This window comes from Ptychodera flava, chromosome 10, assembly GCF_041260155.1.
Source record: "Ptychodera flava strain L36383 chromosome 10, AS_Pfla_20210202, whole genome shotgun sequence".
Lineage (NCBI taxonomy): Eukaryota > Metazoa > Hemichordata > Enteropneusta > Ptychoderidae > Ptychodera > Ptychodera flava.
In genome coordinates this window covers 32,878,787-32,892,949 of record NC_091937.1, presented here as the reverse complement: position 1 = coordinate 32,892,949, position 14,163 = coordinate 32,878,787, and the positions used below count along the sequence as shown (strand labels likewise).

The 14,163-nt window shown below is 38.2% G+C and overlaps 1 protein-coding gene across 12 annotated transcripts in view; it reads right to left on the bottom strand.

The window, feature by feature from the left end:
- LOC139142549 (ankyrin repeat domain-containing protein 6-like) overlaps positions 1–12,826 on the bottom strand; it is a 54,252-nt gene extending 41,426 nt beyond the window's left edge. For 6 of the 12 annotated variants that reach the window (XM_070712510.1, XM_070712513.1, XM_070712516.1 and 3 more), the window contains exon 1: positions 12,263–12,446. The gene's annotated coding sequence lies outside the window, so the exon portion shown is untranslated. Of the gene's footprint in view, positions 1–12,262 lie in introns of all 12 variants that reach the window. The other 6 variants (XR_011554420.1, XR_011554417.1, XR_011554419.1 and 3 more) reach the window with 6 other exon arrangements.
- Between the last annotated feature and the right edge of the window lie 1,337 nt (positions 12,827–14,163).

Here is a 14,163-nt window from a genome sequence, read left to right as displayed (position 1 = left end):
GAGACTGAATGAAAGCGCCTGGAGTCAGGCTTATGTTAGAGGTTTTATAGAGAATGCACCTGGAGCCAGGTGTTCTTTATTGTCACCTGGGGTCATACCTGATTGGTGCATTGTCGTTGGAATAAAGAAGGGAAATTAGTGATCGAGTGCTGGAGAATCTTCCTGAAAATCACAACGTGCGTTTGTCAATACAATCTAGATGTAAATGTGGGTTTGGTTCTCTGGTCAGGTCAAGATGTGGCCCTACTCAGTACAGTCCATTACTAATAAATTGGATTCGCCTATTATGGTTGGGGGATGCCTTGAAATCCACAACACCAGCTGCAGTGTTTGTCAAGCAGAGAAGCCAAGTTGAGTGGAACATCAAAAAGAGTTAAGCTCAAAGCAATTCTGAATTAGTTTTTGTCATTCCTCGACTACCATAGTGCCTTTTGTCTTGTTTTGTTTTGTTTTTGTTATCTAATGAAGAATGACATGTAAGGCTATTGAGAGGCAGTGCAGTGGACTAAGTTTAAGCCAACTCTGCCGTATTGGATATCTACTATTCCCTAGGGGCACATTCCTGGGGAGCTCATCCGACAGATGTCACTGCTAGATTCAAAAGAGTGAATGCAGCTACTAGCAGACAACACCACAGAACAGGAACAATGGTTTTTGAAGGCGTATCAGTTTACAACTTTTTTTTAACACACTGGTGTCAATACAGCAAAGGTTTTTACAAGTGTAGAAATCTCTATCTTACAGTCCTTCTGAGAGTGACCATAAACAATATCTTTCTATTTTTGTCGGTCTGTCTGTTTTTCTCTGTAAGGTAAAATGGAGGGACAGTGGTGGAACGTGCTTCGGGGACAGATGTATTTGGACTCAAATTTATAACAATTCTTTTTCGTCTGAAGTGTGGACTCACTTTGAAGCCAGCTGGTAAATTAAATTTTCAAAGAGTTGTTTTCGTGAACATCTAAAATATGAGTTTTCACAGACGATAACAGACATTTTTAATTTCATTTTTTCAGTAAGTTTCAGGTAATTGTTTCTGCAATTCCAAGTTTTGCACCATGACCCTGATTTTTATCCTTGATTATGATGGAGAATGATTAAAGTTTCTGTACAGAAAGTTTGAGTACAGTTGAAATTTCCTCTTTTAACGCATGTGCTACCTTTTAGTATACGGTATAAGTTGTGAGCATAAATATGTCCTCAGCACTCAACAAACAGCCGGCATTTGCTGCCACATCTGCTGAAATTGAAGACTGCTTTAATGGGGCAATACATTGGGCCCTCTCTCGGCGCACCCTTTATTGTGGCCAATTGTACATATTTCAGTAAGAAGCTACGAGCAGACACAATCTAGCAATAGTCACTCGTGAAGTTGTTCATGCATTCAGCGGCAAGGGTTTGGGGGATCTGCTGAGACCCTTAAATGGCATATTTGTACCTCATCAATTCATTGGAGTGGTCACTGCACAAGTGGTCCCACCAACAAGATTCCTCTTTGAATTTCCAAGTCCTTACAACTGACCCCGGGGTTCATGTACCCCGAAGTTGAAAAAAAGGCCTTTGTTCTTGTATAGACACAGGTGGATATCAAAATAATGTAGTGCATGTACATGTATTGGGAGCAAAGACAGATGGATGTGTGCGAACTTGTGTACAAGTCATTTGACAGCATACATGTTGTGTGTATGGTGTCCGCGTCATATCTGTAAACCAAACAACTGCTACAAATAGACCCTATACCAGTAGTAGTTGCTAGTCTTTACAAGTACGGCCATTTAAACCTCAGTGACGATATTGAAACATGAGTCTAGATCTAGGTCATCTGTTTGAGCACCTTACTCAGGTATCTATTGTAAGTACATGTATGATCAGCTGTTCAGTAGCGGCGATTTCTCAGATTGTTGGAAGCACTTTCCAGAGAAATGGCTCCAAGTTTAAAAACATTTTTCTGTACCTGGACAATAGATAAACAAGTCCAATTTGCCAGTTATTCATAAATTTTGGGAACAGTTTACTACATGGTAATATGAAAGAACAAATGCACATACTGGCCATCAAACCATTCCGTTTATAAATACTCATTTACCTGTAGCCAAAGTGTTTTAGGGTGCATACAAATTGAACTGAACTGAAATACTGCACTAGCCAGTGTGCAGACACATTGGAATGTTGAGATGCTGTGATTTCCCCCTCAAAACACTTTACGAAGGAATTCAATTGATATCTGAAATTGATAACACGATGTAAGTACATGTACATCAAGGAATTTGCCAGAGTCTAAACCCGGAGACCTCTCCACGCTCAGGATCCTAACTTTAGTAACGGATCATGCCTAAGCTCCATTTCTCCTTGATAAGCTCATTAACGGATGTGTTGGTCCAACACTGAAGATGTCACATCCCTACTATCACTGAGTGATGAAGATAGATACTGTATCTGGGTTTGCCCAAGGCCAGTTACAGACAAGCCAACCTGCAGGTACTTCTCAGAATGCTATGCATCTGGTAGCTGCCAGCTATCAAGCTGTATATAAATATTTACGCTTCATAGAAAAAATGACTGCCTAGATTTCTGAACAGATGAGATCAGTGGAATGCTTTATGTAATTTTAGTATACATCTGATTAGATCGGATAATGATACTGACAGGCTGACTAAGTTACCAAATGTAAATGACTTGGCTACTTAATAGGAGTGTATTAAATGTGCAATGTGTATTTACAATAAATGCTATTAACACATACACATAGGACCTATCATACTTAACAGCAAGGACTGAATTGATGAATTTGGGTCAGAATTGAACACTTCTGTTGACAATCACAGCAGGCTACCATTATGTCTGTATTTCCATGTTGAGATTATAACTGCCACTGCTGTGTAGTATGTGTATGCGTACACATTAATATTATTGAAAGCCGTGAAAGATTCATGGCAGTTCATTTTTTGATAAAAACAGGATAACATGTAGTACATTGGTTTTAGGTATGCACACAACACTCAGAAACAAAAAACGCACTTCTACACAACTTGAAAAGTCACAGAAAAGAAAGTTTGAAGAAATTTGAACTTGTAGTAACGAAAGTTCCTTTACAAGAAAAATGCTCCTGAGACTAACATCTGTGCAGATTTTCTAAAATGATTTTTTTTTTTGGGGGGGGGGGGGGGGGGGTGGGGGCGGAGGGAGGGAGGGAATCACTGCAGAAACTGTCTTTTGTCAAGCGGATAACTAACCAACAAAACTAGTTTTCTTAGGCTTGTGTGTATTGTAAAATGACCGCTGGATTCCGATGCACTGAAGCACTGCTTCTCAAGGGCGTCGTAATTACAATCCAATTAACATACTGCTACAGCTATGGAAGTTATGAGGAAAGTTGTAACAACTTTGTTGATATGCAAATTATTTTATTCAACGTGGGGGGAAGGTACGAACTACTTTGAGAAATGCTTGGAAAATCTGTGGTAGTGGACTGGGAATTTTAGGAATTCTATGGTTGTTGCCTATTTAACCTTGTGTGCCTGCTTAGTTTATTTGAAACTAAACTAATCACCACATGACATCAGCAATACTACACTATGTAATCTATCGACAAAAGTTTGATTTCTTCACATGATATTTATGCAGCCCATGTACCACAATAATGCATGCAATATGGCACACACATATTAAAATTTTTGAGAATCAACTGTTGAACTCCTAAATTGACTTTAATGCCAAATACATCCTCAATTATCTTCATATTTTGCTCTGTGTCCATGACACATTTTTCTCTGTTGTATTTATGACACAACGACAACTTTCACGACACATACACGATTGACCTTACTAATCCTTTATCAAGCTTTTTATCAAGGTTTGGTATATGAACAAAAAACTTGACAAAAAAAATTTGGAGCCAACTACGTGTACTATATATAGAGCTGGGTAAAGTGCTCTTCTGTTGTAGGACAAATAGGCCATCCACTTACCAGGCAAATAATGCACTAGCTTAGGAAGTGTATGAAACACTCCGCGCTTGCATTGTCTTGTAAGAGTATCAAAGGATTTGCCAGCCACACGCTACTCTATCAATCCACCTTCTTCAAGACAAAACACAAAAACAACTTGGTTGCCATGGACGCGAAAATCGCATCTTCTTTGATCGCTGCTGTTTCTTTTTGTTCATGTGTATTTTTCACCTCAGCTTGAAAGGAACAGAGGATGAAATGCTACTGCATGTAGCTGACACGCTCGTCGAGTTTTAAAAACAAATTTATGAATGGATTGTTGGGTCGCTGTGCAAAGTCTCAGTAGCACAGCATGTGTCTCTTACCTAGGTATTGTATTTATGTAGTTTGCTATAAAGAGCCCCTTTGAACGTCGATAAGTGTTCTCACAGGGCTAATCACTGAGGCCTCTGACAAGCTCTAAGTTGAAAATAGTTAACATTGGAACAAAGAGGACACACTTTTTTGGAAATATGCAGTTTTTTCAGTGTTATCTGCATTGACTTAGGGTAAAATCTTACTGAACTGCATGGGTCTCGAAACGGGAATTTCCAAGGGGAAAGTATCAAATATGACAATTTGTTTTTTTATCAAATATTAATCAATTAGTGAGATTTATCAGATATATGTCATATGGTCAATTAGCTGATGCATCATATGAATTAAAAAAGGAATAAAATGTCTTACGCTAGATTCAAAGCACAATTTTTCAACTGTAATAAAAAAGGCAGATTAAACCTGCATACCAACTATGTCCTGTAACAAAAATAGAAATATATCCCTGAGCTACACAGTATACAGCTTGTCAAGTTGGCCTTTACATGTGTAATACTATTGACAGGTGAATTCTAGTCTGGACTAGAATTCAAATGTAAACAATAAAAGCACAGTTTAACATGTATGGATGTTGTGTTGGCAAGCTATAGAGTACTGTAGGTGTTTTAACATGCTCAGTAAAACAAGAAACTAGTTGACATTGAAAACCAAAACTGTGAAAAATTAATTAAAGGTTACAGCCACTGGTTATATAATTGTGTTCATGTCTGGGTTGCTAGGGTTACACCTCTACGCAGACAAATGAGAAAGGATAATAATGATGTATATTTTAAAATTTATTAACAAATAAAATTTTTTTTGTCACTCTATCATAGAGGCCACACAACAGATGTGGAGTACTGCCGCACAGTAGTGTTTACACGGTATAGATAAGAAAATCCAACCAGGTCAGGACATCCACAGGGTGACAAAGGTTAATAATATTTGTTTTTTAATTTGCGGAATCAACAAAAATTCACAGGTTCAGTTGGTTATGTAGTTTTTTCCCTGCAGGGAATGGAAATCCATTGCCTGTACTTCTCTGTGTCATCCATCCTGTAGGCGTTCTGGGCGTAGGAAGAGATATTAGGGACTGTGGTTAACTTTATAAACTGCCAAATCCCTAGTAGAAATCACTTCCTTTTCTTTGTTTCGATCCACTGACTGATAATATTCAAAGCAAAAATACAAAACTACTGATTCATCTTGAGCAAGAAATACTTCAGAATCACAACGTCAACTTTCAGTTTGTTTTTCTTTTTTTACGAATGAAATCCTTTCCACAGTTGATCGCATGAACAATAATCAGTGATCCGCTAGTTGGTCTGCACCTAAGAATTTCATCAACAAGATTTTTTTTTTTTCATTCTCGGCTAACTTCGCAAATAATGGTGGGAGAAACGCCCACACTGGGGACGGCATAATAGGGTTCGGTTGCTGCCTATACTTAAACCCAGCCTGCCTTAAAATGCTCATGCTAGGTAAACACTATTCTTTTGTAGGAAGCTCCCAATTTACACAGAGTAACCTCTGATCTAGCAGATAAAGCACAAAGGAGAAATGTTTAAAAAACTTTTCAGAACAGTTTCAAGTTTCTAAAGCTCCCCAACACAATGTCCAAGAAATTACACAGTTGCCATGGGCGTGATATGCACCAACAGAGCATCTACAGTACATGTAGTACCATTGGAAAATATGAAGAAATCAGTGGTGATGTAATTTTAATGATTTGGGAATTTAGGACTGAACGATTAAAACTTAGAAGGGAACAGGTACATGTAGAATGACGATGTGCAGATTCTGTTTTCCATTTAAAGAATAAAATTTTCACTTTTCTAGAATTCTATGGTTTTCCCAGTTAGGCCTGCAAAAATTTGAAAACAATTTTTGGTTCATCCCTTATTGAATAGCTGATGATTTTGAGCATAGCGTTACATACATGTACTTGTAGATAGTAACAAAAATGTAGGAACATTTATAGATGTACATGTCTCTATATGCAAACTACCAAGTACATTCCTTTACATATACCCTCGGTACTTTGTATGCACGTACATGTACTGATGTATGTATGTGTGTGTAGTGTGTGTGAGTACATATATGTACGCGTATACGTGTACATATACATGTATATGAATACTGTACAAGTAGTATGTAAATTTGCATGCATGCACGTATGTATGCATGCACACATATATGTACCGGTATGTATGGTACTGTATGTATGTATGTTCATACGTACATACATACATATGTATATACGTATGTACATATATATGTATGTATACATGTATGTGTGTATGTATGTATGTATGTACAAATCTCAGGGATCACTTTGGGGCGCGATAACGTGATATTGACGCTCAAAAATCAGAAAAATAACATTCAGAAAAATCAACTGGGTAAGAAAGTCGTGCCGATAATGCAAATGGCGCGTACATGACACATTTATGCGATCTAAATCATCGGTAATATTTAGCAGGTTTTCAGTACAGAACCACTCATTGTGTCGTTGTAGAGAGCGCTATAAAAAAGCTGTTGCAGAGTTACCTGTTTCAACAGCGTTTGTGATTGGTTGCCAACAGGAAGTTTTGCGTTCATTGACAAATCATTGGAGTCGATAAAGCAAGTGTTCATTGCTGATGTACAGTGTGTTGTCGTCGCTAAAAATGGCGCTTTCGAAGGAATATTCGTGTCCAGTACAAGAGGTAGTGCAACGAAAAAACGAAAATGTACTATTCTGGACGACTGTACTTCCTTACTCCTGCACTAGAAAGTATGGATTCAATCACCTCCGATTACAACTACACTCATGTGACAGTTTTCGGACAGGGTAGTGAATTTTGCCCAAAGCCGTTTCATAAATGACGAGCACTACGAAATCTTACTATCATACCTTTCGAAACTTTATCGTGTTTATCCTCAAACTGTTAACACCGACAGAGGTGGCATTTAGGGGTCAAAGTTGCCAAATTTTTGCCTCCATGTTGAGTGCGTGTAATCGGACTGCTATCGCAGTAATCGGACGTCGTATTTTGAATGTGATAAGGGGCTAAATCACAGGTCTGTGGAGTTGCCGTGTAGTGTAGTATTCTCTCTATGCATGTACACCGGCAACTCCGGACACCTTGGGCTAAATATTGATATTTTGAAACTTCGAACCCCGATTTTCAATTTCGAGGTGTTAGAAAACTATATGGAAATATTTCATGATAATTAGTTATGTTTAATCCATGGACGACGCAATTGTATTTCAACGTGTAGGGCGCTTAGATATCGGACACAGGGGTGTCCCTGTGTGTTGCGTTCGACACCTCGTATCGTAGGTGTGGCTAACTTCACCAAGTTTGTAGCCCAAAATAGCTTCTACCAAAAAAATCCAAAACGGGACGGCAGCGTCACCTGATTTAATATGCTGTAGCATGACTTTTAAACGCTATCAAAATGGAGCGAAGTGAGTATAACAAACAGCATGTCATTCTGTAAATGTCTGAAAACTGAGATCGTCCGAAAACGGTCTCACTGAGTGTATTGTTATGCAAATTAACAAATATGCAGAAAATCAGGGAAAAATAGGTCCGGCTCCCACAGACTTTGAAATTCTCCCACTGTTTTTTTCCATATGCGATTATATCTCATGCCGTTCTTGGGCCAGGTAATCCCTGAAATCTATGTCCATGAATATGTATGCAGAGGTATGTTGTGTGATACAGAATAATTAATCGCATTCATGAGAATTTAGTCACTATATGTCTTATAATCTGTGTATTGTTATCATAGACTGATAATTACTGAATTGAAAATGACAAAACAGGTCTTGAAAAGTACATGTACTGTACATGCAGCTGCTGCATGTCCAGACTTGCACAGTATCCTTGAGAAAAATACATCTGTGTGGACTCATAATCACTGGGCCAGCAGTAACTGATTTAGACTGTAAACAGTTGTATGTTTATTTTTCAGTTTGTGACCACCACAATCATCAGTAGTACATATTTGCGGTTTTTGTGGTATCAGTATCAAGTTATCCACAAAGTTCAGGTTTATTATCAATACCGATATCATATACCTGTCCACATCGCCAAACTACAGTTTGACTCATCTCATGATTGTGAAATGGTGACAAGTTAAAGCAGTCACACATGAAAGGTGTTCAGGACAGTTGGATATGGTAACAGAATGAGTCACGCCATGGGAATGAAAATTTGAAGCCAGACTGTACATGTAGACAGTGAATGACTTTTGTAGATGGAACCCATATCAGAAACTTGTGCTGAACTACATACAGTATAGTGACCATTTTTATGACCAAAAAAAAATTCACATAAAAAAATTGGACAACTGCCGTAAGCAGATCAACAATGTAAACAATCACCCACTACAGTATGAGCCTGTTTCTGTGATTAGTTGTGTCCTTGAGACAAAGTCGCATGACAAAACATTGTTCAATGTTTGTTTGCGAGACCATTTACAGTTCCATGTGTCCATTTTGTTTGAATCATTAGAACTGTCATATTGTATTTATCGTAACCGATTATTTTGGCCTTGTGTACCAAACTTTGTGACACAGGTAAAAAAAGTGACCTCGCCTAAAATTACAAAAAGCAACCGTCAACAGTTTGTCTTTTGATTCCAGCAGAAGTTTCACTTCTTCATGTATAAATTCAAATCGAGTCGATATGTAAACAACAAATCTCACAAAATTTCACCGACAGGAACAAGAATGAAATCAAGTACGATGAAAATACTCCATGCGACAACGAGTAACTGGTGGACATAAAGTGTCATGGATATCGATCACGACGAGCTGTAGACACTCATCAAAATTACAATTTAATAGAAAGACCAACAGCCATTCTTTATTGCTAATGAGATAACAGGATTCCGTAGACATAACACTTACGAAGGTCCGTTTTTGTTACAATACAAACAAAAGTGCCGACGAGTGTTTTTTTTGTTCCAGTCAATGTGGAATCTTTACGTTTGTTTGTGAATAAAAAAATATTGCCGTATGTAGTTGGAGAAAAACAAATAGTCCAAAGTGATGTCCTATTGTTGATTAGACTCGGTGAAATTTGTCATTGATACACCAACAAATTCTTAATTGTCTTTCTTATGAAATTCTTCACTACCAGAATTTGTTAATTGAGCGCCAAAGTCAATTTTTATCACCTTTAAAAAATATATCCCAGTCTATTTTTTAAAGATTTTTGCCGAAATTTTGATAAGAAACTGTAGCCAATAAAATTCGATGACTATTTGGTACAAAATTATCAAAATAATTACAGAAAAAGTTATAAATATTGCACTAAATTTTGGTGGGAAAAAGTACAGCACTCAAAGGGTTATCTGACACAACTCTATGTACTTGTTTTCATAAACATACACAGCAAGATGACATTTTTCTCAATTTTGAAATATTACATTTTCTTGATAGTAGCACTGTTTTTAAAAAATTAAACGACAATGTTTTTGCAACCTGACAAAAACTTTACTCTCAGGTCAAAGAACGGTCAACCAAGACTGGCAGACAAGTCTAACGTGAAAACAATAGCAAAAACAAATTTGCTCTTTTGTTGTATGAAAGATCACAAGCATTCAGTTATTTACATTCGGCAGGTGCTCTAGCTTACAAAGAGGTTCGATTGGTCGAAAACGGTACTCTGCAAAAATTAAAGCAGTCCCAAAAATTTCAACCCTGGCAAACTCTATTCCAAGTTACGCACCGATGATACAAATATTCATGAATGGTTGGTATTGTCAGCCTGTGTGATATTGTAGACGGCCTGCTTTTATAGTCCTACAAATCAGTCTCTCCTGTAGCATGGGCAATGACTTACGCATGCCTGACTTAACTTTGTTTTGTAACTTGGAACGTTGGCCACAAGAAGAAAGGGATTAGCAGGGAACAAGGATTTGGGGAGAACTTTGTATGGCAGGGGGGATTATAAGAGGTCAAATAGACCTCAGGCAATACCACTAATATTCTACGCGTACATCAATTTGCATGTGACAGAGCACCCAAAAAAGTTCACATTTTTCAAAGATTTTCACATTTCCAATTTGTGTGTTTCTTCCATGAATTTCTTCATCCTAAGGCAAGGAATGGGGTGACTCTCTAATGACGGTAAACTGTCATTGTATACCAGTAGTCCCAAAACTGATGACAGAATTGGAGTCAAAGCACTCTACAGAGAATTAATTGGTATACTGTAATGTGAATTAAATCCACCAATTGAATATCTATGACACCAAGAAATGTGTATAATGATCAGTGAAGACAATTACAGCAGGTTGTCATGGAAACATATAATTATGTAACAATTATGTGTGGGGGGGTTGAATACTGGAGACACAGGTACACCTATTGACCAAACAGTGCCATGAATGGTGTTTGTGGTAATCATAGGAACCTATCTTTGAATTTTTTTTCACTTGAGTGGAATTTAACCCTTTGAGCACCAAAGTCATTTTTTGTCACCTTTAGAAAGTAATACTCCAGTCAATTTTTTCAGATTTTTGTCAAAATTTTGATAACAAACAGTAGCCAGTGAAATGTGATGTCCACTTAGTCCAAAATTATCGAAAAAGTACAGAAAAATTCATAAAAATTTGTAAAAATGTTGCACTAAAATTTTGGTGGGAAATTATTACAACACTCATAAAGGGTTAAGTATACCGTCAAATCCAGACGTGAATGGAAACGTTTAAAGGCAATAACTTCTGATATTGCAAAGGATAAAGTGATTGTCCATGTGTGCGTCTTTGAAGGACATCTTCGATTTGTTTGAGTGTATTTTTAAGTACAATAGAAAGCATGTAAAGAATGCCACAGCTCATGGCATTGTTACAAACGTCAAAACTGGAATACAGGTACCATGTAAAGGATGTAAAATGGCACTTTTTTATGATAAAAATTTCATTAATTCAGCATAACAATTGTTAGTAGAAGTAGAATTATACAAATTGAATACTGTAAATGCACTACATTGGCTACAAACAATAAAGAAAGAACAGTTATCAAGGTATTTATAATTCGTCCGTTTGTACAACTAAAGGTAATTTGCTGAGGAGAGAAATATTGGACAAAAAGCTATATTCCTGTAACAGCAGTTTCGGAAAAACCATACAAGCTTGTTCAATGTAAATATGGTATGGTACCCACGTACGTATGCACACAATCCCTGTCATCTGATATTGTTTTATCAAAATGTAAAAGGCATTGTGTATTCTCAAGGGTAAAACATTGACAGTACCAATTTGAGTGACTGGCTTGTGGTTTTGGCGGTCATAAAATACCGCGCGTACCTGTGAAACTACAAAGATAAGGTCGAGTAGGGTTTCCTGTTCAGTAAAAACACCTAACCCTAACACAATGTTCTGTAATTGTTCGCTATTTTTTTAGGTGTAGTGCGGTAAAGTACGTGTAAGTGTATGTTATACTCAGCCCAGTACACAAAGACAAGTGAAGGGGCGGCAGTCGATATTCGCAATAATAAAAACAAAAGGTTTGTCTTTGTCCCCAAGTCTAAATCTCTAAATCTCCCTCGACGGAAATATTCCATAAATGCGGACGTACAACTTGGTTCGAGCGTGAAATGTTCAGTTCGAGCCCCAAGGTTCAAGCCCTGGGGTAAACAGACATGGCGAGAGGTTTCCCACACACAAAATACCTCGGCACTGTCCCGCCAGGATAGGTAGCTACTGGCGGTATGTCAACGGCAGATGTTTGCTGTCTGCCATTATGGCCGACCGCCAGTGATTAGCACAACAAAATGCGTTACAGTTCGTTCTCTACAAATATAGCCTGCAGCATGAACTTTAGCGACTCCATACAGGCAATACGCAAATTTCACACAGATTGTATACTGGTTATTAGGAGGAAATGAAAATTTGAAGAGCAACAAGTTGTATTCGAAAAAAAATTCGAACAGTTGGCTTTTCTCGAAAAGGTCTCAACTTACCATAGGAGTATAACCATGTGTGTTTCCCTCACCAAATGTTTTGACGTCTTTTTTCAAATTCACGCTCCTATCCGCTGTGATTCCGTATGGTAGTCGAGCGTTTGGACCATAACCGATTTGCTGTTCACTTTCACAAAGACATTAACCTTGAATCGTCTTTTTACCAACGATAAGCGCTTTATATATTTACCGTCAAAGTCCGCCAACAAAACCATGTGAAAAGTTACGCTGTCATCACCTACGTTCCGGGACGGCGGTGTACACAAAAGCCTACATAAACTCCGCGATATTGGTGACAGAATCCAAACGCCCTGGTACAGGAAAAGCGACTAGCAGCGGATACATGTATCCACTGGTCAGATTAATGGCCTAATCTTCAAAGTTACAGATAACATGCTTCTTAAATTCCACGTGAAGCGAACGGACAGCCAGATAAAAAGACTTGTTGCCTCGAGTTCCACTGCTCCCCGTCAGAACCTTTGTGCGACGTAATTTGAACTGCGCTCACGGCCGGGCTGTCTGTTAGGGAGGCGCGAATTCGTTATCGTCGAATGAAAACAGGGCATACGTAACACAAAGGACACGCCTTCACGGGATTGAAATGGCCTCACACAATCCAAGCCGTTGACACGATACCCAGCGGGTGACCAAAGACCAGAACATGCATTTCAATGTCACTGTGAAAACAACAGGCCAACGCAACTGCACTTTGTCATATCACAGTGACTTCGGAAGTTGTGTATGCGGGTAGTGGAGTTCGGCAAATCTGACTGAAGTGCACCACCAACGGTGATATTAGTAAAATACGTTTGTTGTGACTATCTAATTTGTACGGGAAAACCGAAAAAAATTACCATTTTCTGTGTGTGTGGTTTTCTCCGTTTTGACAGAGAATATTTCCAACTTTGAATGCATCCCGAAAATTCAACAAGTTAAATTTGGCGGCGGAAAACTTAATTTTAGCTTCCATACGCTGGTTGTGTTTAGCACATTTGAAGTGAGAGAGCGAATTAATCAATTCACACTCCCTCAGAGTCTCACGCTCGACAGTCGAGCTATTTACAGATGACAATGTGCAATCGAGACCATGGCTCCATAACGACGCCAACCAGGCAAGTGACGGCGCTAAAGATTCAATTGATTTACGCATCAAAGTACATTTTATGAAATGACATAGAATTTCTGATAAAACTGTCGTCACCAATGAAGGTGCTTAGCCATAGAATTTCTGATAAAACTGTCGTCACCAATGAAGGTGCTTAGCTTGATATGTAGACCAAAGTGGGATTTCTATAATCTGCGGCGGGTTAGAGGTACTAGGTATATCAAGTCTTACTTGACGAACCACGAATTTCCAGTGAGAATATATTTTGTGATTAAAGGTACTCGGTATATTACTTGACCAATCGGGAACTGACTGGGAAATTGGCAAATTTGTAAAGCATACACAATGGGAAATTAATTATCAGGAGGAGGTGGGCGCCAATCTGGAGGTGGGTGCCAATTAAGGGGTAAAGTAGGTGGGATTGTCTAATTAACACCCAGGGTAGACGATGTTTCACACGTACTTCGTGGTGGAGCCGGTAAACTGCGTGTATTCAAGGATTCTAAATGATGTTAATGCATTTGCATTACATTAAACATATGCGATATTGCTTGTCAAATTGCAATGAAGCACAGAGAGGACAAAAAAACTAATTTTGTATATTTCTGAGGTTGTATATGTGTATATATCCTTTTAAACTCAGAAATATATCTGTGGTGAATGTCAATGTATGTCGCTGAACATTGTCTGTGAACACTGTGTCACTTCCTTACTGCTCGGGACGTTCCGATGAAAGCGTCGACCTTATCATTTTATTCTCATAATTTAAGGTCATATCAGGCAAATGAACAGCAGC